Source organism: Centroberyx gerrardi, chromosome 20, assembly GCF_048128805.1.
Source record: "Centroberyx gerrardi isolate f3 chromosome 20, fCenGer3.hap1.cur.20231027, whole genome shotgun sequence".
Taxonomy (NCBI): Eukaryota; Metazoa; Chordata; class Actinopteri; order Beryciformes; family Berycidae; genus Centroberyx; species Centroberyx gerrardi.
In genome coordinates, this window is record NC_136016.1 from 7591231 (window position 1) to 7615904 (window position 24674).

Below are 24674 nucleotides of genomic sequence, written 5' to 3' on the forward strand. Positions count from 1 at the left end.
TGTTTAGACAGTTTAGAGACAGTTTTGTATTTCTCTCTTAGGCGTTGATTCATCACTTCCTGGAAGGGGAGAAGTGACCACAACTGACACCAGAATTTCATTTGGGCGAACAGGGTGAAGCTACAGGGTCTCATTTAAAGGGAAAGTGATTGTTGTAGCCCCACTTTGCGATTTAGGCTGATAAAACAGTTGTAGTTTTACATAGAAATCTTGCCTAGTGTAGTCTTAAAAAAACAGAAGCATCACAATTTAGAATGAAAATCTGCATGAATTACACCACACATGATATTAACTTCAGCTCCTAATGCCCAATTTATTTAACATCTTTACAGGTAAGACCTCTCAGATAGCTGGCAAACAGAGCTGAGTAATGATGGCATCCAGCAAAGCTAACGGCCTAGCTGAACCCAAATCCCACTAGTCACAGCCTGAACAAAGAGCAGGCCACTTGGCAAAAATATAATCAGTTAGCCTGTTAGCCGCTGTAGCTCTTATCACTGCATTTTCCACTGTGGCAACAGGAGGATGGCTGGGATTACTCCTACGGTGCCCATCGACACTGCTGAAGTGCCTCTGAACAAGGCACTCGACTCCAAACAGGCAAACGCACTCCGAATTCATTAGGAGGTTGAATTTATTGAGTTTATCTAATAACAAACAATTCCACGCGGCTCCGTCCTTCACCTGAGAAAACTATTGCGAGTGCCACAGTTGACATTCAAACGAAGCCCCGTCCACCGAGGGTCATCTCAGGCTTTGCCACACTGAATATGCAAAGGAAAACAGGTGATATGCAAACCGATATTGAAATATCACAACTCTCGTGTGTCGGCGTATGGCAACAGACGAACGAGCAACAGCGCAACATGTTGGGGGACTTTATCGACTCATGTTTTACATCTTGGAAGCAAACCTGACAAAGACTCTCCTCCTGTCTTTCGGGTGGGGTGAGGGGGTTTGGTAATGTTGCCGGGGAAAGAGATTACCCTCACACCTTTTCTTAGAGGGAGAGAGACAGCGAGAGGGAAAATAGAGAGAGAGAATAGGGGAGGGGGGGGGGGACGTTTCCCTGTGTATTAGTAAATCCCAGTTAATTTGCCCTGTCAGAGAACAATGAGATATGGACCCCCGCGGGCTCTGTTGAATGTAATTCCACCACTTCCACAGAATCACCTTCATTACTCACCGGAGGTGTGTGGATCTTTCTCCCCTAAAAAACTCGGGAGCACACACTAGACGCCGCGGCGACAGTCGATGCTTCAACACCGGCCCCAGAGGAGTCTTTCCACTGCCCATTTTTTGATAGCGAGATTACACCTCTCGAGACATTTTCAGATTTCAAGTGGAGCTGCTGCTTTCTCGGGCTACGCAGGAATTCGGGAGGGAAATACCGTCTGCCGCGCGACCTCGACATATGCCGTTCTCCACGTTTTCCGCGACTTCGACAATCATATTTTCCTTCAGGCTTCCCCGGGTTGGACCTTGTTTAATTTATAGAGCCCAAGACTTTGGAATAGCTGGATGTTATTCATGATTCAAAGCCTTTCACTTACACTTACGCTGGGGCGCTGCATTGTGACATCCTCTGCGTATGTTTTTCACAGCATGTCACATTTAAGATGCATGAGCCTGTGACTGGTGCGGGCCTTTAAAGCTCCAATCCAGGATTTTTTTTTTTTAGTATATCCATTACGGGTAAATACACATATTCTTGAGGGTTAGCTCTTGCTGATTGAATCTAATCTTTTCACAACGATCATATCGCGCTGTAACTCAAAATGCAGTTCTGTTTGGCTCCAGCGCTTGCCAACAATGCAGATGTAAACAAACTATTTACAGCTGCAAAATACATTTCAATTTCACATTTAGCCTCCATGTCATCCCTATCTTCAACGAGAGCGCTGTCAGTCAGCTGGAGCGCAAAAATATCCTCAATCCAATCAAACCTACGGTTAATTGAGACTTCAAAGCGAAGAAGAATTACACTGGAATATGAAGCAAGCATGGCATCAAGCCAGAAATATTTAGACCTATTAATCATGTGAGATGTGCGTTTTCTGTTACTGCTAACTTCCCCTCCAGCACGGCTGCAGCTGTAAGAGAAGGCAGGCCTATTGTTCAGACTAACAAGGGGCGCAGAGGTCACTTGCATTTTCACAAGAGCCTCGCCAGAGGGGCTGAGGAAGCAACGCGCACACTGGTCTGTTTGGTATGGATCTACACTAAAGCTTTTTCTATAAAGTCACATCATTCACAGTCTATTATGAAGGGGATAGATTAGATTAAGTGAGATTATGCAGAGAGGGGCTCCCTAAAAAGAGCAAAAATAACACACTCAGTACTTAGCAGACGAGTCAACAGTGGGATTAAGCCAAAAGGACACGTTCAAATCCAAACGCTAATACGCACAACGGTCATCCTTCCACAAGCTCAACTTCTCTAAGTGGTCTCAAATGCTGTTGCTTCGAATGTGTTCTCATCCCACTCCACCAGTGCCAGCAACAAGAAAAATTGTACATCTTCAACTTTTACTCCCTCACATGAAAAGCCAACCGTCTGGCTAAAGAAATCCACTATTTGACAAATCTCAACACCAAAACTGGGGGATATTTTTCCTCTCCGAGTCAAACTGTCATCCCCGTCTTCCCTGCTGTCAGGCCCTCTCTGTGTGTACCGCTTCAGTTTGTACAATAACAACTCCTATCACCAATGCACCCGAAAATACGCACAGAGTGGTTGCACACTCTAATATGATTAAATGATCTGTGGTCTGGCGTCACTCCCAGCACCTCTCCCATCCCTCGCTCGTCTCTGTATCTCCCTCTTGCACAAACGCAAACACGCACACACAGACAGATTCCCTCTCCCTGAGCCGTGTTTTGAAAATAGAAGCGCCGTATTAACAGTCAACAGTCAAGCTGACAGGTACAGTATGACCATTCTCTCTATCTATACACCCAACGCTGGATATCTGCTCCCTCCACATGTCGCCGCGGCTCTGTGTCACCGAGGTGGAGCATTACCAATCTCGCAAACACATGCATGAGGAATGCTGAATTGTGACCCAGCACATGCGAGGGGAGTCTGGTGTTGTGGGGCAACCGCTAACCTTGCTATCCTGCAACAATCTCCCTGCCAGAGATGATATTTCACTGTGAGAATTAGCCTGTGTGATGCTGTAATTGCACATGAATAACATAATTACACAGCATGAATAAAAATGAAGTACGGGATGCATGTATGAAACCGCTATAAAGCTCAAGGTTAAGGTACTACAAGTGGCCAGTGACACACTTTCTCTCCGGAAAGCGCCAGGCTTGCCCTGCATTCTTCTTACTCAGTGAAAATAGCCATACCAGTGGGGTGATTCATCCCAGGAGTTCATTCTGCCGAGCAAAGACAACACAAAAAGGACCTTGAGCGAAACCTACACAAACCTCCCACAGGCTCCGGCCGGCGAGGAGGAGCAGTTGGTTTCTTACTCCCTTCGACTTTCCCCTGTTAGACTACTTAGGGAGGCTTTCTGCACACATTCTTTCAGGAGCTGCTCCCCACAAGTGGAATTCCCAAGACAAATCAATAACATTATGGCATTACACACCATCCAAACGGCCGTGTTTACCAGCTACTTAAGAACACACATTGTTGGTTAATGGATGCAAACCTTCAGGAGAGGTTTTAGCATTCCTGCTACAATGCGGAGCAAAGCAGTATGCGCAATATTTCAAGCAGCAGCAATTATCTCTAAACTATCTCTTTGTCATTTGGGTGTACAACGATGCCGTGTAGTATACTGTGTTTCAGGGACATTTCAAGGCATCGGTGTAATGCAGAGGCAGCATGTGAGCCACAGCTACAGACAGCATTTTAGTGGGCAAGTGTGGCTAGTTGAGAGACACAGGCGTTTGGTCTCCACACAGGCAGGCTAGCAGTGCTGCTGGAGGTAATGAGGCCTCTTGTGTGTCCTCTCTGATCTGAGAGTTGAATAATTTCCCATGTGGCACAGCCATTTCCAGCTTCCGCCTATGCTCTCACCTCATCGGGTGGGTGGAAAGGCGAGAGCGAACATCCCACCCTCCACGGCCAACGTGTTGCCTTTGTCAATCCACAGTGCCACACGCAGACCTCAGGCTGGCTGCGATCCACGCTAAATAGCTTTGTATTTCACAGATGTACGGTTTGGTAAAGAGAGCGAAGTAGCAACGAGGCTTTAGATTTATTTTTATGTATGTGGTCAAACAACTAAAAAATTGGACTGAATTGTTTAAAGTTGAGGTTTCATGTGCTAATCTGTGACACAAGCAGCTGAATGTCCTTTTGCAGTTTTATTTCCCCCTTGCTATGTGCTTGCTGACGCCTTTCCCTGGTCAGTAGGAAAAGCAGAGTTAATAAATGGTCTACTTCAGCGCCCAGACGCACGTGCTGGGTTGCAGATCTCAGTTTCAATGTGTCTTTTGTCTGACGGCTGGTGTTTCAACATCCTCAACTTGAATAGAGGAAGGTCAGCCTGGTGGGGTCTGCCCCATGGTTATTCAGGAGCTCAACCTGGGGCCCCAGAAGAGGAGGTGGGGTGACCGGGGAGGAGACGGGACAGAAAATCTCCTCCTACGTCTGACACTAACCGTGGATCCTGATTCCAATCAAGCCCCTGATTGGAAGTTTGAAGTTTCCCCAGATGTTTCCCCAGACAAACAGAGTTCAATCAGCGCTTAATCACACGCGCCATCAAGTGCTTCTGACATGCAAATCGGAGGTCGTCCCATCCAGGGATTTGGGCGAGCAGCATTGAGCAAACAATGGACCGAGTGCATAAAGAAAGATGGCAACTTCCTAGTTTGACATCATTACCCACCCTGCATTGCAAAGCATCTAAGCATCAGTACTGTATGTGAAAGTTCAGAAACTACTAGAAGTGACGGGTGGACGTCGCACCAGTCGGGATCATCCAAGAGGTTCTCACTCCAGGAGGCTGCAGGCTAGCTATCGAAACCAACAAGCCACTTGGGTTACATGACAGAAATGTAAACACACTGCGTAGGAATTGCCCTGAAGTGACTGAGGCTATTCAATCGCTGGTGTCACTACAGAAGTTTCAAATGACCCACAACAGCTGTGTCCAAGCGGAGCTGTCTGCTACGCATGTATGGGACAAATTCAGACGCTGCAGCTCAAGGCAGAGAGAGGGAAAAGGAGAATGAACTTTTCAGCAACAAAAAAAACAAAACAGGAAGACCGCTCGCCCCAAAAAGAGACGAGAAACATCTGCACGTGTATTTTGTAGGATGCTCCCAAAACTAGGGTTTGAAGAAGCTGAAGCACTGGCATACCAGCATGTATACATTCACTATTCACACTGAGCTGACTTTCTGAAAGAAACACTCTCTCTCTTCCTCCCTCTCTCTCTCTCTCATTGACAATGGTTAGAAAGCAGATCAGGGAGCTGTGTCTGGCATACTTTTTTCCACTTGGCCGTTCTTTTGCTTCCTGGACAGATGTACAGCAGTGAAAAGGAACCCAGTCCTATATGAGAGGCCCTCAGTCCCAACTGGACCCACATTCAGACACCAGGAATTTGGGGAGTCAACTTGTTAAACCCATATGAAGCAATAATGACCTATACAGCAATAAAATCAGCCTGGCCTGTGACATATATATAGATAGATAGATATCCAACTCTCACACAATAATCAGTCCGTAGTATTCACATGTGCTGCTACTAATAAAGTTGAGAAATAAAGATAACATTTCATTTCGATAATAATGCGGACACACAGGCATTCAAACTGCAGTGACCGCTGTCTTGTCTTGGTAGTTAGTCTGCAGCTTGCATGTATCACTACGATTCCACAGCACGATTAAACACAGATTAGACGAACCATGTGTTTTCTGCACATCCATTGCAAAAAAGTAAAGCGAAACCCACCTCTAAACCTGGCACACACACTCAAACACACACTCAAACACACACACGCATCGCGGCTTGATTCATTCTGCAAGCAAAATGCATATAGGCTGCTACAATGTAGCCTCCACAAGCCCGACGCTTAAAGATCAACGCGGCATCTGTTACTGGCGAAATGCACAACCTGCTTAAGAACCGGCGATTGAATCCCGGTCGCACAGAGCGGCGTAATAGTAAATATAAAGCCTGGGTTTATTATTCCGGGCTACGACGTGCTGCTCAGTGCCTGTTCAAGTGGTCACTCTATTGTTGAGAAACAATCTGAGCCAAAGTGGAAACAAAACCTCCCCGAGACGAGAGGTGTGCAACGCGACACTGGCAACAACCGACGTTAAGTTTACTACTACTCACCGGATGATTAACCAGAGAAAGTCCTCGGTAATTTTCGGCTCTTGTTTTTAAATATCTTCCCCCCTCACGGCCACTGAGAATGGGCTCAACGTCAGTGGGTGAGTAACTGAATCAACTAGGAGAGAGCGCAGTAAGTTGAAGTGTCAAATTACATTGGCTATTCTATTACCAAAGGGACCCATGCTCGGTGGCTGCTGACAAAATGTGTCGCGGACTCGCGCGGAGGAGCCGTTGGGAAGCACGCGGGCCCGGAGCCGGACTGTCGCTCAGCAGCCATCTGGTACACTGGATCTGCTGGAGCACCGTGCTCTCTGTGGTGTTTCCTGGGTCTGCTCTGCTGCATTGTACACATACAAGCTGGATTTGTAGAGAAGACACACTCTGATAGCTTGATATCCACCGACTGCTTCATATTTTGAATCAACAGAATGGAATCTAATGCGATAAACATTTTATTTTGTGTCCCTGTATTGATCATTGAAGCTTAATCACACATAATGAATTATTTTAGTATAACATAATCAAATATCATAACATTAATAATACTAAGAATAATACTAATGATGTAGTATTACATCATTATAACTACTACTACTACTAGCAATAATAATAATGACAGCAATAATAATATTAATAATAATAACAATAATAATAGCTCTAGTAATTAATCATATCATAACGTAATTGTATTATTACAATATAGTATCAGCAATAATAACTAATAATAATATAATTGAATAATATAATTGTAATGATATAATGATATCATATGATTATTTAATTGTAATAAAATAATAATTTTATTACTACTACTACTGATGATAATAATAATAATAATAATGATAAAATAGTTCTTCATGAGGACGAGGATGATGATGATGATGATGATGCAGCTTCTCATCCATCCCCTATTACTTATGTAAATACTCTGAAAGGCCATTAATCCACCCCCCACCCCCCCTCCCCACCCCCTCCCTCCCACACACACACACACACACACAGACACACACACACGTCGTCGCTGTGTGATCCGCCTCTCGCAGGAGACGCCACCCTCCGCGTTTTGCAGGTCGCCGGTCTCCGATGGAAAGCTCTGAATAACAAAGACATGTTTGAGAGCAGCAGCGGCATCAGCAGCAGGCTGGGCTGAGTGCTGACGTCAAGGAGCCATGACTGTGCCAAGCAGCATCCAGACTCCAGTCCACCACCACACTGCCTGACCTGCCGCTGCTGCCGCTGCTGCTGCCGCCGCTGCGGCCTGCAAGCTCTCCTTGTCAAAAGTTATCTCAGGCTAGTCACCCTGAAATAGCTGGAGCAGCCTGCATGCTTTAATAGACTCTTAAAAGTTGGGATGTGCTTAAGCAGAGTGGAGTTTTTTTATCTTTTTGTGGAATTGTTTTTTTTCTCATCTGTTTGAAGTACCGATTGATAGTTTTTTAATTATACACTACACACTGATACATTATGTGTTAGTCCTCCAAGCCCCTGCTCCTCCGGCCTGTGTATCCACCCCAGCTGTCTAAGTTAGGGGGAGGGATGGGCTGGAACAATAGGCACCATTTGTCCTGCTAAAAGGTGACAGGAAGCATTGATTTCAGCCTGTTCCAGGCATGTAAGCCATCCTCGAACTGGCTAATGTGAATATTTCCCACTCATGGAAAGTGGAAAAAAATGTTCACTGATTGCGATTTGCAGTAATTGCATTGCGATAAAGGAATTATCTTTTGATTCCAGGACACCGAAGCCTCATCAATAGTATTGAGTTGTTAACTACAATAAAGCCCTCTCGTTATCAATTGAGAATTCCAATAATGTGCAACATAAACAGCATAAACCCACACACACACAACAGTATAGAGAGAAAGAAGAGAGTAACAAAACACAAGAAGACAAAACCAACAAAATTTGAAATGATCAAATCTAAACCATCATGATAGCCTGATGATTTAGTCTAATTAGATCCAGCCTATCCTGCTCAATAATATTTCACTTGCTTTGGACCCTGCAGCTGCTAAAGCGCCCCAAGCTTAGTAAATCAAAAACTGGGAATTTGAAAGGCTAAGGTCTACCCTAAAACCTATATTATATCCTTTCATAGAACAACCAGCTCTTTATCTCTAAAATTTCATTTTAGATGCCAAAATGCCATTTGAATATGAGGTAAAAAAAAAAAAAAGAAAAATTCACTACATTTAATTCCCTCAAATGAAGGCCTGGTGTATGAGATGAAGTAATTTCGATCTAGATTTCATGCCATTCAGCTTTTTTTAAAATGCAGCTAGACGGCTATTTAGTGCCCTCACCACAAGAAATTCCTAAATTGTAGCTTGTTTAAGCGCTAGTTACTTTCAATAGCTCCCATTCAAGTTCTTCCAAGCCACTTCAGCTCGTCACCCTCAGTTGGGAGACCTATTCTCTTAGAAATAGTTTATTACTGACATTTAGGTTAATTACACTGCTGAATTGCATGTATGGTTAAATATTTGACCTATGGAGGTACTTTGGGGACACAGGGAGGGGAGAGGAGGTGCGTGGGAGGGGATATTCAAATTTTGCTTATTGCGTTCAAAAAGCTTTTCCTAATCCTAGGCAGCTGTTTAAAATGCAGGGGACAATAAAGCTACAGTCAGGCAACATTTAAGGATATGATGCATGGTTTATTGAAAATCCTCGATATGAATATTCTGTACAGGATGTTTGTCCATCATGATACTATATCCTCCTGGATTTCCCCTCTACTATACCAGTGAGATGTTTTCTTCTTGACATTTTCCAGCATGTCAGACCTGTGATCACAGCGTTGTGACACCTTCACTCTTGAGATGATGTGACGTATGCGATGTTCGCCAGCACAGACGGCACACTCGTCCAAATATAGAGGGGATTTTTTTCTTATCAACTGGGTCAAGGAGACTGAGTCAAAAACAGTCAGTCAATGGGGATGATTTGGGTTATAAATAAATTCCTGATGAATGGAAGACAGTTGCGCTCAAGCACGAATTTAGGAAAAGGATATGGGAAGCATCAGCAGGTTAGGGTGCATGTGTGTGACATCAAATTTATCTGATATGCTTTACTGATGGTGGTTCAATTGTTAGTACTGTTGCCTCACAGCAATAAGAACCCAGGTTTGATTCCCATGTTCCTCTGGTTTCCTCCCACAGTCCAAACACATGCAAGTCAGGTGGATTGGAGACTCTAAATTGCCCGTAGGTATGAATGTGAGTGTCCGTCTGTCTGTGTTAGCACTGTGATGGACTGATGACCTGTCCGGGGTGTCTCCCTGCCTCCCACCCAATGCATGCTGGGATGGTGACCAAAGGGATTAAGCAGGTAGAGAAGATGAATGAGTGAAACCGTTACTGTCTGCTTCTCCTGTCACTGTCCATTGTGTGTTTAACATATTAAAAAACATATTTAAAACACATTAACAATGTACACCTTGTATGAAGAGTCCGCCACTCATGCCATAGGAACCCCATGTTGTCTAGTTACTATAGAGCCTGTAACATTTACTCAGCCCGGCACTCCTGACTCGGCCAGATGGCTGCCAGTGAAGATGGATGGACTGTATGGGGCAACACCAGCTCTAGCTCTCATATTATGTTGAACGGTTTGGTGACAAAATTAGCAGCAGTGAATCTGATCCTGAAGCGGAAGCCAGTATCGATTTTATGAGTCATTTCCAAATTCAGAAAGTCAAACCATTATAGCCAAATGTCAGTCCTATCTTGGTTATGCTAGTTTCATTAAAAAGGTCAACTTTTTGTGTAAAACCCATGTTTAGATCTTTAAATCTTTAAGTAAAAATGAAGTGAATATTTTTGCATTTCTTTGCTGTCAGTTTTCAGCTCGTAGTTCACCTATGTTTTTCAAATCGTGAATCTAAAATTGTCTTCTTTGCCGCATGCAGACAAACCCTTTCAGAGAAATGCAAAATATATCTCAAATTCTGGACTTCACCCCGCAAGTCCTACTGCTCCTCATGTAAAAAAAAGCACAATGTGATCTTTGAAAGTGTAGGGAGGGAGATGTCTGTGTTTTCATTTACAGTTCCCACCTGGTTTATGAATGAACAACCGCCAGGCTCCAGAGACCAGCCCACATCCTCCACAACCAACCACTGGCTGTCTTCCAGTCAAAATGTTCACGGCGCACACTTGCCTGCGCTGCGGATAGAGAGCTCATGCAGCAGGGCGGCGCGTCCAAAGGTCTGGGAAGAAAGGAAGAGGGAAAGAGAGGGAGATGGGGAGAGAGAGAGAGAGAGAGAGAGAAAGGGATTGTGTTGGAGACGTAATTCCCAAGGGTCCACTTACTACAATGTTCAAGAGCTGCGCTGGCATATTTTGCCTCACTTTCTTTAGCTGAAACGTGAAAATGAAAGAGCACATGAGAGTTAAATTATTCTTTTTTTTTTGGCTGCAGACAATGGTATCAATGCTCTCAATCTGGGAAAACTTTCATTTTTGGAGAGCCCCTGAGCTCCCCGTGCCTCTTGCCCAAACAACTTTGTTATTGGGGTTTGTTGTGTTATGGGATTGTGTGTGACCCGGTGACAGCGCCGCAGACTGAGCAGAGCGGAGGCCGGTCAACAAATAGGATTGCGAGGGATGGAGGGAGTCAGTGGGGCAACGAGGAGGAGGAGGAGGAGGACAGGGATCTGCAAACAGAGGAGAGGAGCGGCAGTATAGTGCGCCATTTGACAAGAAGACATGAGGGAAATCTATTAAAGCGCCATTGATTCTCATTAGAGTGGGGGAGTCAGACGGAGAGACAGACACGGAGAGAGAGAGCGAGACATATCACGGCTGCCATGGGACGGGTTCTGGTGGAGCCTCTCGACGATTTCCTTCCCCTTGTTTTTCCCTCCTTTTTCATCTCTACAGCGAGGGTGAGCAGCACCAGCAGAAAGCAGGCTGCCTGCGCCCCATGCTGCTCTGCTTTGGGGAGCGGCGAGCCAATCAATGTGTGCTCACAAAGGGGGAAGAGCATTCAGAAAGCCAACTGTTCCCTTAGGCCATGGGCAATGAAGACGGGGGAGAGAGAGAGAGAGGGAGAGAGGGAGACAGTGCAGGGAGAAAGAGGGAAGGGGGTTGGCAACATGTTTCCTTTGCTACTATTTACTGAGAGGAATAATATCATCACTGCAACACTGACATGCAGCAACTACACTGTGTTAGCAAATACACTGCTATAATTCAATGCGATGCACAACTGGAAATGCAATAATGCTTGTTTAAACACCAACTATAACGATCGGCATTATGTCGACACCTTATGCTCAGCGTCAGTCGGTGTGAGTGCCTTAATTAAAACAGACACTAGCAAATCAAGGCACTTTTTTCATTCACAGGTACTATTCAATTATTTGTTGTCTTTATTAAGCAGTGCCGCACCGCTGAACCATATGTGTGGGTTATAGATGTTTTGTCATGCACCAGGAATTATGTATAATTTGCGTCAAACAATCCCTGCATGGCAGATTGAGCTCACAGTGGGTGTTCCACTTAATAAAATCACTTAGTGTAACAATTCCCACCTTGACATCCCTCTGTTCCTCTCAGAGAGAAGGTTAGGTATATTGCTGTGAAGTCTGTTTTTTTTGTTTTTTGTTTTTTTTGTTTTTCCTTTTATGTATTACCTGACAGAAGGTTAACTAGCTATTTCCAGCCCCATTATTCTCCTGTAACTCCAGGGCAGAGTGAAAAGTCAATTATAGTCAAAGCATGACTTACTGTGTTTGTCAGAATCCCGGGCTTGTGATATACTCGGCAGAATCATTTTCAGCTAAATGTGAAAGTTTAATTATTAGCAAGGCATTACAGGACTTAATGAGATACCACAGCAAATTGCATTGTAGTTTCACATGGACTGATTAAAAAAAAAAAAAAAAGCATTTCACCAGGACAGCAGTTCCTCAACAATATCAGAGGTATTCTGTCCAGCACTGTGACATTTAAGTAAGATACTCTCCTTATCTTAGACGATGGGTTCCAGCTCCACGACTGGAAAATGTCACATGTTTTTTAAGGTCAGGACGAATCTCTTCAGTTATTTTTCTCATCAAAGGAGCTTAGCTGATTGATTCCCTCTTATGCTTTCGACCAGCTTCGCTTTCTGCAACAGGCATCGGCATACCTGATCATTCTTAGATACTGTGGATTTAGAATAATTCATCATCTCATAAGGATTCACCTGAATTTAAAGGAAAAATCCTACAATCTTATAATGTTACACCGCTATATATCATCAATCTGTGATGTTCAATGCATTCCAGGAGTGATTTTGTGATTTTTTGTGTACCCTCTTTCCCTCAACCAGCCTCATCTACTTCTACTTCAGTTAGTGGTTTCCTACATTTCCCAGAATGCTTTTCAACAACCGCCAGAGAACAGGTGAACAGAACTTGTTGCATTCAACTGTTGGTTATATGTGTAGGTGGAGAGAGCAATAGTGATTTTGGAGCGATAGGTTTTCCAGTTGAGAATAAGTGAGAGTCCTGTCCCTTGTCTTGTGGCTGCACTGCATTCTGGTCTATTGAGGCTTCTGTCAGTGGAGAAATTGGTATCTCTTCTTCTATGATGGATTTCTCCCTGTATGATTGTTGAACATTGGTGCAAAATGGTCAGTCTGGAAGAAGCCCAAGCCCAACACCTGATGTTTACCATTGATGTTAGCTGAAAACTGTTCTGCTATCAAACTCCATTGTATCTCGATGTGATGTCATGTGGTCTAGATGTAGCCAGTTATTTTTGTGAATGAGAAAAATATCTCATCCAACAACTAATGGGCCCAGAAATGGAATCTTTTGTAACAATGTTAGTGTTTTAGGGTGGATTTCTCCTTTAAACCATCCATCATTGCAATGGCACTGATTGTATTGATTCCTAAAATAGCCAGCCTGAACACTATTTAAAGGGAGGAAATGCATAAATAACCAAAAAGTTTGACCTTCTGATGCACCTTCCTGTATTACGCTCCTTATTTAACTCTTCCCCAGAATCAATCTTTGCCATGTCAGTGTTTGGAAGGTTAATGGGCGAGGTGCAACAGCTTGTAAAGCCCCATGGAGGGCAGCAGTCGTCCCTGTTTGCAGACACACTCCCCGCACACGCAGACACACACACACACACACACTCACACAGACACATACACTGATGACACCATCCACTTCTGCTGCTTTACAGCTTTCCTCATCCACCAGTCTGTTTGGCAGGGGTTGCCGGGCAACAGGCTGCACAAACACGGCACCTGACATGTCGAAAGAGAGAGCAACAAGGCTCTCAGGCACTTGTCTGCATAGCTCTGTAGACTCCACTTACAAACATGCACTTATCATGCGGAAAACAAAAATACACTCGCACTGTACATTTGGAATAGTTTCACCCTCAGAGAAATGTAAGCATATTTATGAATCATCTCACTTTGAGATACATATTTTCCTGTTCCTTGGCGTTTCAGTGAGATAATGAAAATGATAAAAGAACACTATCTCCCAGTATCCCTAAATGGTTGTTTGAATACAGCGACTTTATCACGATTGCATCTGAATCATCATAATTTGATTACATTTGCGAGGCAAGTCAAAAATAAACATCGGAAACAAATTCACTGCTGTAAAATAAAGGCTTCTTATGACTGGCATAGAATATTACAAGATTGTATCACACTGGATGACTGTCAAGATTTTGGGTAATCTTGTTGAAAAACCTTCCGATATTTAATACGCGGGTTTATGCCTTTATCCATGCCAGGACTTTCATAGAGTGCGGCGAGCGGTTCACCACTGTATTACCTCCACTGTGTGTTTTTTTTATCAGGCCCATCATTTTAGTGTTACTGTGGGCAATTCAAGGAGAGGCTTTCCCATTGATCTGTTTCCTTCAATGGACAGAGTTCAGAAACAAGATGGATTTCATATATCTATTATCTGATGTGACTCCTCCTCTTTAAGAGGATATAGATTTTCTGCCACTGATTCAAGAGTTAGGTAGGGCTGAGGATCCCCTGCTTCTAAAGGTTGTACCTAGTGGATTTTCTCTGTTAGGTAGGATCACACTCTAAAAGGTTGCACCGCACTGTATAAACTTCAGCCTGACATTTACCTCTGTGGTGGCCCTCGAATGCTGTTCCTATGGTAAAACATTGTACTAATGATTTGATTCATGTTAAGAGCATGAAAAATAATTAAAATCTTTATTAGGGTTTCTTGTCCAACAGCGGTTCAGTTTTCCATCTCTGCCTGATCAAATTGGATGTGAGTCCCCCATCCCATTTCCACAATGTATTCTGCAGCCACAATGTGGACAGCATGCAGAGCATTAGCGTGCTAGACTGTCCACAAATCATCTCCTTAGTCCTTCCATCAGACTCCCTGCGTTTGGCCGGCGCTGATAAGGCCCCCACCAAAATGACCAGGGGGTCACAATTTCACCACTGAAGTCAACGGCAGAGATAGACCACTGTGTCCATCAAAGTGTAACTTCAGGCTGTCTCCGCAGTGTTGTCATTTCCCAGGCAGTGGGATGCTTTGAATTAATCGGAAAAACGTGGAGTGAGAGATAGCTGCGGCGGTTGTGAGGGCTGCAACTCCTCTTGGCCTCTATTTCTACTGACATTGTCGGGACATTCGGGAGGCTTCAATGCATCCGCAGGATTTCACATCTCAATAGGACGATGGCGGTGATTAATCCATTATCTGTTGTGATGAAAATCGTCTGCAAACAAACTCCAGAGTAAATGTCATAAATAACATCTTAGCTGAAATGAAAACAAGCGGTACCAGCTACAGTGCTTAGTAAAGTGAGTGCCAGGCAGAGTGAGTCAGTCCACAGAAAAGATAGGAGAACGCTAACCCTTTTCATCCTGAACGAGGTCATCAAGTCGAAACACTTGACTGATTCAATAAAAAATTTGGGAGTAGAGCTTTCTCTTCTCCAGAACATAATATCTTAACTGTACTGTATCATCAGTTCAAGTGAAACGCAATGGCATAAGACTTGCTCATTTGCTGTTTTTTTTTATTTGCTTGTTGTCAGCAACTAGCGAGCTAATGCACTGCCATGTTTTGCCCCCGCACTGTACTGTGGTGATTTACCCTCCCATGGTTAAAGATATGTCAAATATGTTCATGCAGCAGCATACGCCACAATCTCTGCTTAAGCACTTAATCATAATCTCTTCATATGGGATTATGTATGCTATGTAACATTTCATCCTGAAAGATCATTCTCTAACTCTAATGAATACTCTTACCATCTAATATTTTGTACATCATTTCTTTATTGCAAATATTCAGAATATGCAAAAACACTATACATAGTTTCTTCATGCTTTACACCCAGTTCACAAAACATCCAATTTATTGATAAAATGAACACAGTTTCAAGTGTTACCATGGAACACATGATTACATCATTAGAGCATCTGGCAAGAAATGATTGCAAAGATTTTGCAGTAGTTGCACCAGTCATAAAGGATTAAATAGTATTACAGCGCTGTGTACTTATTATCACGGTGTGGATCTTCTGTGCGTAGAATTGATTGGCAAATAGATTCTTAACAATTCCTTTCAAACTCAATGAAATAAATCCCATTCAGACCAGTAATCCATTAGCATAGCCTTTTGTTTGCCCATGACTACACAAACAAGAGCTGGAACATTGAATTAGCCTCCGCTTTGTGTGTGTGTAGAGGAAAATACATTTACTACTCTCATGTGAACAAGTTTGGATTTGGATTTCAACTACGCAGGTAGCGCCGATCCACCTCAATATGAAATACAATGCGCATAAAATTAAACTGACTGGACACCAAAAAAAGGAGAGAATCTCAAGGAGAGGATAACAGTTAATTAAGGTCATATTAGGATAATGATGGTGATGAAGTGTCTAAATAACAACAGTGTGCAGCAGAAAGCCAGTCATGCTTCTATGGTGTATAGCGGGACACTTGACACTGTACAAGGACATCCTAAGGGCACTGCGACAGCCAAAGCACGCACACACACACACACACACACACACACACACACAGAGAGAGATGCTCTGAACCTTAAGACCTTGGAGAAGCTAAACCGTTCTCATTTGAGCATTATATCGGTGCCAACTGTCAGAGGTGCCTCTTGTTGTTCCATAATGATGATCAAGCGCTTCAATCCATGGGGCTTTTCTCTTTTTTTTTCCTACATGGGGGAAGGCCAGTTTGCCAAACGATAAAAGGCTTTTTATGATCCTACTTTTCTCTTCCTATATGTATTGTTTGACATATGTTGTCCCCTATATTTCCCTGACCCCTCCTTGAACCCAGCACATCCATTTAATGCGGTGGATAAACGGCGGAGAGCGGGTCTCTATGCTGGGACCTCTGGCACCCCGCTCAGTGCTGAAAGAACACTTATCCCCACTCACCCACATCAAATTCATTTTCTGGCATCGGCGCGGAGCGGTACCATGGTCAGATCATTTCGAGTCAAGGTAAACTGCCAATAGTACACGCTATGGAACAAGATAAAACATGAAATATGTTGGCACACAGTGGGCGAACACAATGAATGTCTCCTTAGCAATCTTATCCGAACTTCCTCTCATTTTCCCCTCACTCTCAGCAACAGTCACTTGAGCATTAGTGGCGCCGTAACCCCCGAAAGGCAATTACCATGACAACAGCAGTCAGGATTTGCACCGGAGTAATTAGTGTGGTTTAAAAAAAAAAAAGAGGGAATTATGCATCTTTGTCTGAGAATTGATATGACACACATCACAGTGTAAGGTGCAGCCCTGGGGATGAACCTGTGGGTAGAGAGGCAGAGAAAGAGAGAGAGAGAGAGAGCAAGACAGAGGAGAGAAAAGAGCACTATCTGGAGCTGGAGTACAAAGAGAAAAGCAGAAGGCTAACTGTATCAGGTAGCCCAGTGTATTAAGACCTCCATTAATCACTATGATGCAGTGGAACCAATGAATCGAGCAGCCCGTCTCTGTGGAAGTGATGTCATGCTCATGTCCATGGTAAAAAATGATGGTGGAAATGGGACTGGCCCTGGCTTCAGCAGAAAAAAAAAATCATAAAACACCGGCTGATGAAGAGACTCCTTCTCCCCGTATGTAAACAGTGGGCTGTGGCCCTTGATTCCTCGGTGGGAAGGAACTGGGAGACCATTTGTTTTCTCCCTTTCATTCTAGTTGAAATTCCCAGTGTAGTTTATCCTGAATCTCATTGCCCTGGATAGCAGCTTGTTGGAGGTGTGTGCAGGCTCACCTCCAGCCTTGCTCAGCCGCTGTAATAGATGTGTTTGTTGCTAAGTGGCGGTTGTAATGGGATGCTTGTTTGCCTTGCTCGGTGCACTTTCATCCTTCACTGTAGTGCTAATGCCACGCAGCAATTTGTCTCAGACTGCACGGCTTTTCAGCGGGGGAAGAAAACAAAGACGCGGGGAGCCGTGTGGCGTCTTACACACATCCCACTGTATGTCGTACATGTGGGTTTACTGTTTGTAGTCATTTGCCACCAATGCGGGGTGAATAGGCCGCATCCATTTCTGCCTATACCTATCTTTCCTGCTGGCTTTTTTTTCAGCGGAGGTTGGTCAGATTGAGAAGGGTCCCCCGTGGGCTGCGGTCCAGCGCCGAACTGCCATATACACTGCAGTGCTCCATAAATAGAGGAGAGTGAGAGGGAAGGGGAGCGATGGGCAGAGGTGGAGGGAAGGGTAAAGATAGCACCAGGTCTCATCCCACACACTTGCACCAGTGAGACTGTCACTGGCCTCAATAAATCATCAAATCATGGGCAGTCTTCAAATTCAGGCCCCAAAGACGAGACCCCCACCACTGTCTTGATCTCCATGCTGTATTCTCACAACCGGCCCACATACTGATTCCGATTCAGTGGCCCATTAGTGTTGTGTGTCGCTATTGCTATTGTCAATACATCATTTATAGGTCGAAGAACAGTATCTTGGCCTCTGCTGCTGTCGCATACATGGAGTGAACCGCGGACAGCCTGTGGTGTCATGAAATATTCAGGGTGTCTCAAAGTGGAGGCAGGTTTCCCTCATTTTGGTTTGGTATGATGATGCTCAAGTAAAACCTCTTTGTTACCATTATTATAGCATCATTAAGGACTATTTCTACCCGGCATTAATGTCAGATCCTGCTGCCATACTGGTTCAGTCGCTGCTGCAGTGTGTGTGGGGTGGAAATACTGTACATCGCCTGGATTTGACATTGAACTTAATTAGACATAATCATTAGATGGTGTGTTCTTGTGAATTGTCACCGTGACCTGGATATGAGGATTTGTGTAAAGAAATCCAGAGCATTACAGGAACTACATCCTTGTTTGTTCAGGAAATGTGCGGTTTACGTCTCACATAATAATTCTCCCAATCTCCGGGGAGATGTATTCAACGTCGAGGATTCATGCACGATTATTATCTATAATCTATAACAAAACAAATAAAATCGGAGCTCGTTATTAATGAAAATTAGATTACAATTCAATGATTCAAGCGCCACGCGATTCCAAAGGTTCATTAAGCCTCGGAATGATCCAAACTATGTAAATGATAATTCAAAATTATTTCTTTCTGATCTTATTAAACTCTGTGTTCAAGTCTACCCTTTCTGATGCTGGAAGCTGTCTGAACATAGCAAACAGACACTGAAATAGATACCTATTAGTTTTCAAAGACCGCCTGCTTATTTGATCACAGCGTCAAATCCAGACAGGGAAGAAGAAAAAAAATCAGAAAATGTTGCTTCACCTTTCATCATCCGTTTCGCATCTAACTTGCTTAACTACTGTTGGACTGTGGAAAGGGGTTTACCATCTCTCCACTCAATGTACCTTTATTTTACATGAGGTGACATGAAACATAGCCAGTGAAGAGGCTTAAGTGGATTCCATGCTGTGTTTTGATAACTGGGTAGTGCTACAGTCCTCACATTGGACCCAGAGGAGGCTCTGATTTCGTGTCAGAATGGGACCCAGCTGTTCGAAGCAGAGGGAAGAAATCAGACTCTTTGTCAACAAAATTTCTTTTCACCTTGGACTCAAGTCATTCCACTGAAAGTTAACTGGCACCACGTTAGCGAATGCGTCATTTGTGTGATGGTCAATAAACAGTGAAATTAATTAGAAAAGCTATTTTCCAATCTCAATGTGGTTTATCCACAAGTATTTGTGACTCATAAAATGTACCCTTTGAGTCACAAATGAAAGACTTAAAGTAATAATCTGTGACATTTTCATAAAAATACATTTCCATTTTGCTACTCTCTATCTCCAATTAATATAACACAATTGTGATTCAACCTATAGGCAGTTCATGAAAGCTTTTATATTTGCTACATTTGCAGTTTTAACCACCCGGTTTCCAAGGACAAATGCTCTGGTGCACAGTCAGTGATGTGTTTTTTACGTTTCCAGCAGCACCAACAGTGGTTTATTTGGGGTAAATAGAAGAACTGAGTAGTTAGTGTAACCAACAGCTTGTTGAGTTACTAATAATATGGTAGGTGTTGGCAGACACACCCACTGTCTCAGAGCTCCATACAAGAGTACTGCCAATCATCCACTTAAGTATATATATACTGTATATACCTTCCAGGTAGAAGCTACCAGAACGCTCCGTCCTTTGTCCTCGGTGTTGTGCTCATCATTGAGATACAGTAAGTTCTACTGTGTAGCCCTCGCTGCTGCCTGCAACTCTTCATTGTTTCTTTTAGTGATTAAACTGCCATAGAGATTCCAGTACTGCTGCACTTGGCCTTCCACCATGCTAGGTCCCAACCCATGTTGACTCAATAGACTTCTGGGAAATGCCATGGTTGGAAGGGAATAAAGCAACTGTGGGAGTTTTTGTGTCCACTGAGGAAACCTCCAAACGTTCTTCGTTTTATCCCACTTCTCAGTGTACAGTGTGTAAATGCGCTCTCAGCAGGGAGCGACTAGCAAACTGTTTGTGTTTTGTAGGACGTCTGCCACTGCTGCTTTGGCTTGCCTTGCTTTGCTTTGTTCTGTTCGCTTGGCTTTGTTTCACCACTACTAGTCCACTAGCTCAACTATTATCCCGCCTTCTTTCAGACTTGAAATAAACTTTTATTTTTATATGAAACTCGCGTCTCTGTCCCCATTCTGCAGAAAAATCAGTGTCTGGGGAAACCCTCTTGTTTGTTGCAAGGGAATTCAGAGAGCTATTTCTGTGGGTGAAAGTCCCCAAGGTGGCGTAGTCAACCTATTTGGCCTATAAATAAGACCTAGTGGTCCCCACGGCCTGGTCACATTAGCATGAGCAGTGGTAGCCACAAAGAAAAGAGCGGTACCTACAGAAACTCAAACTTCATCAACTGAAAATCCAAGGCAAAAGACATCACAGTATTGGACACACTGTTTGTTTGACAAGAATCTCACAGATTACCACTTAAAGTCCCAAGGAAACGGCATTTCAATTGTGTCTTGCTTCTGTAATTCTATGTATTTCTGCTTGAGTGGGACACTGCGACGAGGAATTGTTCATAAGTGGGTGGGTTGGACCAGAACAAACAAAAGTGACTCAGTGCTTTGTGTGTAATCTTGAGCTGTCACAAATTCCTGTTTCTTCAAGATTAATAAATTCCAGCCACCAGGGCGCAACCATGATGTCTTTGGAAAAGGAAATTGGGGTGAACACCCAAAAATGCCATGTTGTCACCGTACCATGTTGCCACTTGTGCCATTTTGAAAGTTTTGAGGTTGCAGGTTTCATATGATGGGAAAGGCAGAAGAGGGGATTGCTCAAAAATCTGTGATGGTATTATTGGCTGGAATTTGTACATACGCCTGCTGGTACACTATGAAGTAACCACTAAAATGCTGTTTTCCAGGAAGTAAAAATATAGGGAATTTGATTAAAAAATATGAGAAAATATAATATAAAAATGTGTTTTATTTTTAGCATTTATTGTTTAATAGGTGTACATTATGATATGGAGAATTAGCTAACAAGGTAATTTCATGGTGACTATAAGTGTAAACAACATGTGAGTTCTTCCTGGCCGCTTCCTTGGCTCTGTGTCTTTATTTACATGGATCTGTTGCATGGCGATGAATGCACTCAGCAGGCCTCCCCGCCCAGGCTCTCCACAGGGCCCTGCCAGTCCATTTACATAATGCAGACTCCATATCTGAGGTTCACTTGGCGCCACATGCAAATGGCGACTTATCTCCAAATGGTGCCGGGGCCAAGGCTGGCGAGGCAAGGTCGCGGCCCGCTGTGGTAATTAATTCTGGCAGTGGTGGGCTGTGTGCTCACCAAGGTTGGGACATGCCATCCCTCGGGGCTCACATGTGTGGTCAGCGCGTGAGCCTCCTCTGTGCTTGGATGCTCCAAGACCGCACCACACTCTCCAGCCCGGGCAACAACATGATGCCGGAGCTGACCGTCGCAACAGACAGTCAGGCCGCAGACTTTGCCAGAGCTAAAGTGGCGCGGTTCTGCCTTTCAACGTAATTGTGGAAGAGGAATACATTTTCTCGGTGGTGGTAAAAAACGGCGAGGTGCAGCTTGACTTGGTGGTTTATATGGTAATATTACAAAGAATCGCTGAAGAGCCGGAGTTCATTTTCCCTCTAAAGCTGTGGATCCGCAGACATGGAGTAAGTACGGGATGAACTCCTGGATGTGTGCTCAAGGGCATGAGCAGAATCCTGCGAGAGGGAAGCGTAATCTGCCAGCATTGACACCGAGCACTGACCCACGACCAAGGGCTGATGGGATACAATTTCAATCGACAGGCTCACTCATTGGTAGGTACGGACCTGAAGCGGCTCAGGTCATATTTCTCTGGCCTTCATTAATTGGTATTTTGACTATAGTCCTCTCTCTTGTGGTGGACCACCCGTCCGCCCACATGAAGTCCTTGAAGTGTGACATTGCAATTACACTCACCGTGACACATGGGAGAAAATCCCAGGCTGCTAATAGAGATCTGGTCAGCCTCTTCCCCCCTCTGCACTGAAAGGAAAAAGGAATTTTCAATAACATAGCCATTTATATCCTGCTACCACATGGCCTAGCATAGCAGCCACCAAAATGAGAACTACTTTCCACTATTGATGGTTGTATAAATGCTAATGGTTTGGCGATCAATATAGCATTGCAGTGGCCATGGTAAATAGAATTATGATGTGGGCACACTGTGTAAATGATTACATGATTGATGTGTAAAAGTACTAAAGTAGCACATTAAGGATTGACCATATATTCAGCACAGAGAAAAGGTCAATGAAATGGGAAAGATATAACAAAAGTAATCAGACTATGTCAATAATTCTGGTGCAAAATTGCATTTGTCAATGGTAATGTCAAGCCTATTTTAACCAATAGCATTATTCATTAATTGGCAAAGTGTCTCATTTGCATCGGATAGGAGCCTCCGTGATTGTCTATAATGAAAACACACTTCTTCTGTGATCAGCAAATTGAATGCAGAGCAGCCTAATGCAAATGCTGTTGCCATTATTCAAACATGATGGCTACATATAGGACTAACTGAAATACTATGCAGGCATATTAATACGTACATACATATTTATACATACTATGTGTGAATGATAGACTTGCTCAAGCAAATGAATCAAACTCTATCACGTTATAATACTTTGAAGAGACATATTCTAGTCACGTATCATAACGCCTATCTGTGTAAATGGAGAAGTGCCTTTTGTTTTTTGAATATTGCTCGTTTGCCTCCTTAAAAGATTTTCCTCTGCGGTCCTGTGAACTCTCTATGGATTCCGTGTCACTTCCCTCAAGTGTCCGTGTTTGTTGGTGAGCAGATATGAGGCAGATAGAAAGACAGTGTGTGAGAAGTCTCCATACAAATTAGACTTTGGCTTGGAGGCACAACTTGAATTGCATGACTAATAATATTTAATGACCGAAAAAGATAAACTATCCTCTCTTATGCAAACTCAGAATAATTAATTCTTTTCTAATTAAGAGGAACCGCAGTTCACATAGATGTAGGAAGTGACTCATACAGTATCTGTGCTATCCAGATAGTAATTGACTTGTTACTCTCGTCATATGTCTCCAACGGCAATGTGAGCTGTGCAGCAAGAGGGACACTTTGACATGCAGCATCGACAGCAGCTGAATTTAAAATAAGCCTACTGCTTTTCAACTGGTTGATTTGCACCAGGATTCACAGACCATGTTATATGTAAGTCTTCAAATACAGTGGTCAAGTGTGCAAGTGGTCCACCGAATCTCTTGCTCTTTATACTCCAATGGGCTTTTCAATGGGAGTGTTGCCTTTGGGATAGTGTAGTACAAACGATCACCATAACTGAAACATTCGTGGTAACAGTTGATCATAAGCCTGTATAGGCTACTGGCAATGTCATTAGGGATTGATGTTTTTATCTTGGCTTTAATTGTTTCCAGTCAAGTCATTAGAAGACTTCATTTTCTCACTGTGCCAAATGAATCTTTTTATCAGTTGAACTGTACTGATGAATGGGCTTGCATAGTCCTTCCCACTCTTTTCCAGAAGATCTTGTTTGGAAAATTAAGTACTGGCTTACTGGCAATAAATTAATGTTGTGTAGGCATTTGTCATTGCAAGCAAACTATCAACACAGATTATACCTTTTACTTTGTTCACACTCACTAAAAATCAACAGACTTCATATTTTTTGTCAGATCAATATACAGGTTTTTTTTGTTTATTTTATTTTTATGGGTACACAAAAGGTCAGAGATGCAGGTTTGTGGCTTTAAATCCTCACAGTGGCAGAGGGTAGTGAATGAGTAACAGTCTCCCTTCCCTCAACAATGCTGAAGTGCTCTTTAGCAAGGTTCCTAACCCTCTAATTGCTCCAGTGGAGCAGCTCAGCCAACCCTCCTTGGTTAAGTAGAGGTTGCAAAAAGCTTAAAGTCACATGTTCATCTGCTACAGCGCTATGTTTCCCTTCCAACAGATATGAGCAATTACCAAAATCTTCTTTTTTAAGGTTTGCCAATTTTGGGACAGATTGTGCCTGTGACACGACTGTGTGCAGATATTTCAGAGCTGCTCCTTTTAAGCTGAGCTGCGGCATCAATTTGCTGTGCTGTAGGATATTAGTCAGTAATGAGAATAGCGTGATCAACAAAGCAAACAGCTATCAACAAGTAAGAATATCTTTCCTGTATCGCATACATTATTATCTAAAACAGGCCCACTGGTCCAGTTATCTGATCATTTATTGGAATACAAAGTGAGAAACACAGTTGATACGTTTAGCCATTTATGTGAAATGCTGGACCACCTGATAGGGAAAGCCCTACGGTCAATACACTGAGTAACATGAATTAAAAGTTTCATTAATCATTATT